Source organism: Myotis davidii, unplaced genomic scaffold, assembly GCF_000327345.1.
Source record: "Myotis davidii unplaced genomic scaffold, ASM32734v1 scaffold762, whole genome shotgun sequence".
In the NCBI taxonomy this organism is placed as follows: Eukaryota; Metazoa; Chordata; class Mammalia; order Chiroptera; family Vespertilionidae; genus Myotis; species Myotis davidii.
In genome coordinates this window covers 902,619-907,241 of record NW_006293699.1, presented here as the reverse complement: position 1 = coordinate 907,241, position 4,623 = coordinate 902,619, and the positions used below count along the sequence as shown (strand labels likewise).

Below are 4,623 nucleotides of genomic sequence, written 5' to 3'. Positions count from 1 at the left end.
CGCTAAGGAGGTGCTAATCTAGCCTCTGCCTGAGGCTACCCAGCAGGAGCCAGCTGTGACACAATGCAAGTTGCCCTGGGGCTTGGGCCAGCTGCAGATTGTTAGGTAATTATCAGATTGCAAAGGGCCAGGCCTTTCATATGCAAAAGTTTCCCTGCATGGCTTGGGTGGGGTGGGGTCCCAGGGGATCAACAGGGCGGAGAGAGCAGTTATGGCTACTCTCAGTCCTGCCCTCAGAGGCCCTGCTTCTCAGTGTCCCGGCAATCGCTGCAAGCACCCCCGAGAGAAAGCTGCCCTCGAGGAGTTCCGACCGATGCCAGACAGTCCAGTTTATCCTGTATGAGTCTGGGTCCCCGAGACTCGCCCGAACTGGAGCTCAGAGCTTGAGACTCCCTCCCGATTGAAAAAGAGAACCATGTCCTCAGGCGCCAGCTCTCTCTGCACGCGCCTCTGTACCTCTGTATTTTACTTCTGCACCGCACCTCCTCTGAGTCTCAGTATGTTTTTCTCTTTCCTTCTAGTTGTAGAATTTCCACTCAGCCAGCCTTCCTGTGGTTCTGGATGATGTCCATTGCGTCTTTTAGTTGTATTTTTGAAGGGGTTGTGCGAGGCAGCAATCTCCGGTGTTTACTTATGCTGCCATCTTGGTTTCTCTCGAATTTTTTTACATTAACACTAGCAATTCCACTTCTGGGTATGTATCCTAATAATCCAAAACACTAATTTGAAAAGATATATACACCCCTATGTTCACTGCAGCATTCTTTACAATAGTCAAAATATGGAAGCAACCTAAGTGTCCAAATGGATAAAGAAGTGGTGCATGTATACAATGGAATGAATATTACTCAACAGTAAAAAAAAGAATGAAATCTTGCCATGTGCTACAACATGGGTATTATGCTATTAGGTGAGTCAGACAGAGAAAGACAAATACCGTGTTATTTCACATTTATGTGGAATCTAAAAAAAAAAATGAACAAATAAGACAGAAACGATACAGAGAACTGATAGTCTCCAGATGGGAGGTGGGTTAGGGAGATCTTGTTGAAAAAGGAAATAGGGATTAAGAAGTACAAATTGATAGTTATAACAATAGTCATGCAGATATAAAGTACAGTATAGGGCAGCTGTGGGCAAACTACGGCCCGTGGGCCGGATCCGGCCGTTTGAAATGAATAAAACTATTGAAAAAAAAGACCATACCCTTTTGTGTAATGATGTTTACTTTGAATTTATATTAGTTCACACAAACACTCCATCCATGCTTTTGTTCCGGCCCTCCGGTTCAGTTTAGGAACCCATTGTGGCCCTCGAGTCAAAAAGTTTGCCCACCCCTGGTATAGGGAGTACCTTATATAATAAAAGCCTAATATGCTAAGTGTCCAACTGTTAGTTTGACCGTTCGACCAGTCGCTATGACGTGCACTGGCCATCAGGAGACAGACACTCCAACTGGTAGGTTAGCTTGCTGCTGGGGTCCGGCCAGTCAGGACTGGGCAAGACAGTCCTGGGCTGGACATGCCCTGAATGAATCAGTGCACAGGGCCGTTTCTGCCCGAGCCCCACAGGACAGGCTGAGGGACCCCACCAGTGTACGAATCCATTCACTGGGCCTCTAGTGGTTAATAATGTAGATATTAAGAGATGTCCAAACCTGTAGAGAATTTTTATGAGTTTATTTGAGCCAAACTGACAGCATATGCTGGGGAATAGGATCTCAAATGCTCCCAAGTATAACAGTACAGCAGTTTCTTTTTTTTTGCTTCTTTTAAAAAAAATGTATTTCTGATTTCAGAGAGGAAGGGATGGGGGAAGAGAGAAATATCAATGATGACAGAGAATCACTGATTGGCTGCCTCTTGCATGCCCCCTACCGGGAAATGAACCTGCAACCCAGGCATGTGCCCTTGACCAGAATCGAACCAGTCCACAGGGCGACGCTCTATTCACTGAGAGAAACTGGCTAGGGTTGCAGTTTCTTTTATGCATCTGAAATTAAGGAGGGAAAAGGGAACATTTCGTGAAGGTGGGAGAAAGCAAGGCATACAGGAATTGGATTATAGGATAGTTAAGATTATTTGCTTTCTCTCGAGAATGGTTAAGTCTTAGTCTGAAAGGGTGGCTCATGCATTAGAAGGATGGGTCTATTAAAAAAAAAGGAGGAGGATGGGTCTAAAAAGAGGCATTTCTAAGGTGTGTGAACCTAGATATAAAAACAATGGTTGGGCTTGCTTACAGCAAAGATAAACCCATTACTAAAGTCAATATATTCCTGGGACATGACTACTCCCACAATGACCTGTCCAGTTAGGAATTTATGATCAGATCACCCTGTGTGGTTACTTCCCATAAAGCCCTCTTTTTTTGGTCCACAATTCAGAAGGTAAATAAACGTATTATCACTATATTATACTAGTACTAGAGGCCTGGTGCACAAAAATTTGTGCACTGGGGGGTGGGGGGTCCCCTCAGCCTGGCCTGTGCCCTCTCGCAGTCTGGGACCCCTCGGGAGATAACGACCTGCTGGCTTAGGCCTGCTCCCAGGTGGCAGAGGGCAGGCCTAATCCCTAGGTGCAGCCCCTGGTCGGGCTCAGAGCAGGGCTGATTGGGGAGTTGGGGAGCTGCCCCCTGTCATGCACAGAGCAGGGCGGATCGGGAGTTTGCAATGCCACCCTCAGTCATGCTCAGGGTAGGGCCAATTGGGGGGTTGGGGCACCGCCCCGTCACACTCAAGGCAGGGTCGATGGGGAGGTTGCAGCGCCACCCTGTCACTCACAGAGCAGGGCCCATCAGGGGGGTTGGGGCTCCGTACCCTGTCACGCACAGAGCAGGGACGATCAGGGGGTTGGGGCACTGCCCCCTGTCACACACACAGCAGGGCGGATCAGGGGGTTGGGGCGCCACACCCTGTCAGACTCAGGGCAGGGCCGATGGGGAGGTTATGACTCTACCCCGTCACACACAGAGTAGGGCCCGTGGGGGCAGTTGGGGCGCTGCCCTCTATCACCCACAGAGCAGGGCCAATCAGGGGGTTGGGGCACCGCACCCTGTCACACACAGAGCTGTAGGGCGATCAGGGGGTTGGGGAGCTCCCCCCTGTCAGGCACAGAGCACGGCTGATCAGGGGGTTGGGGTGCCTTCCCCTGTCACGAACAGAGCAGGGCGGATAGGGAGGTTGTGGCCCCGCCTGCTGTCACACACAGAGCCACAGGGCGATCAGGGGGTTTGGGCACTATCTCCTGTCACGCTGATCCCGGCGCTGGGAGGCATATTACCCTTTTGCTATATAGGATAGAGGCCTGGTGCATGGGTGGGGGCCAGCTGGTTTGCCCTGAAGGGTGTCCTGGATCAGGGTGGGGGTCCCCACTGGGGTGCCTGGCCAGTCTGGGGGAGGGACTGAGGGCTGTTTTCAAGCTGGCAGGTGACTGAAGCTCCCAACTGCTCCTTTTTTTCTTTTCTTTTTTTATTTTCTTCTGGGCCAGCTTTAGCTCTGAGGCTTGGTTCCAGCTCTTAGGCCTCAGCTGCTGAAAGCAGGTACCTGGTTTGTTTGGGTTCTATAATCAAAACACTGTTTCAACTCCAGCTCTGAGATCCCGGCTGGCTGAAAGCAGGTTTCTGGGATTTTGTTTAGCTTCTATATTTGTAACAATGTTTCAAACTGCAAGCTCAGAGGCCGGCAGCGGCAGGCGGGGAACGTTGGAGTCCTCCGTCACTGAAGCAAGCAAGCCTCCTGTTCGCTTCAAGCTGCCTGGCTGCCGGCCACCATCTTGGCCGGCAGTTAATTTGCATATCACCCTGATTAGCCAATGGGAAGGGTAGCGGAGGTACGGCTAATTACCATGTTTCTCTTTTATTAGATAGGATACCTAGAATGAATATAATAATGTATGTCAACTATAATTTAAAAATACATTAAAATGTATTTAAATTAAAAAAGGGGGCAACTTTTGCTTAGAAGCCCAATTGTAACTTTAGAACAAGAGAAGCTGGACAAACTGAAAATTAATGACACCTTTGGACCCATCAGAGAACTAACGTTACAGGGCAAACTGCCACCCAAACCTGGAGAGATACAGCTGAGATATGCTTACCTGGAGCAAACGCTGCTGGAGCCATAAACTTGTGCTGGAGTTGGGTGTGAACTGGCATGAGCGTTAGAAACTCCAGAATGCAGTCCTGGGGGCTGGCACACTTCTGTGGGCTTTATCTCCAGGAACCCCACCAGGTCCTCAAGGTGAAGGTGAAGATCCCAGAAAGATCCGCTGGTGAATGCCGGCGCCGGCAACGCAAGATCCCGGCCTTCTGAAAGAGTAACCACTGTGAAACAAGCCCAAAGCCTTCTCCATAAAAATGGTTGGTCTGGCCCTGCCAAGGCAAACTCTGGAAGGACTCAAAATTCCATAATCTAGGAGCTTTATTCATAGCAACATAAATTTATATTAAGTGGATTATATTAAGCGGATGATGTTATAAATATCCAAATAGCCCTTGGCAGAAAAAAGGTTTCCCACCCCTGACTTATCGGAAGATTGGGAACTCTGTAGCTAGGAAAGGGAGTAGGTTGCAAGAAGGAAAAGCTACACTTTGGAGAACCCTTGTGAAGGACACAGGCTGACGCTT

General features: G+C 49.1%; 1 protein-coding gene across 1 annotated transcript in view; it reads right to left on the bottom strand.

Annotated features, from left to right (window-relative positions):
• The window catches only part of GALNT11 (polypeptide N-acetylgalactosaminyltransferase 11), a 62,512-nt gene extending 58,209 nt beyond the window's left edge, over window positions 1–4,303 (bottom strand). The window contains exon 1 of the mRNA XM_015566243.1: window positions 4,095–4,303. The gene's annotated coding sequence lies outside the window, so the exon portion shown is untranslated. The remainder of the gene's footprint in view (window positions 1–4,094) is intronic.
• Window positions 4,304–4,623: the final 320 nt, after the last annotated feature.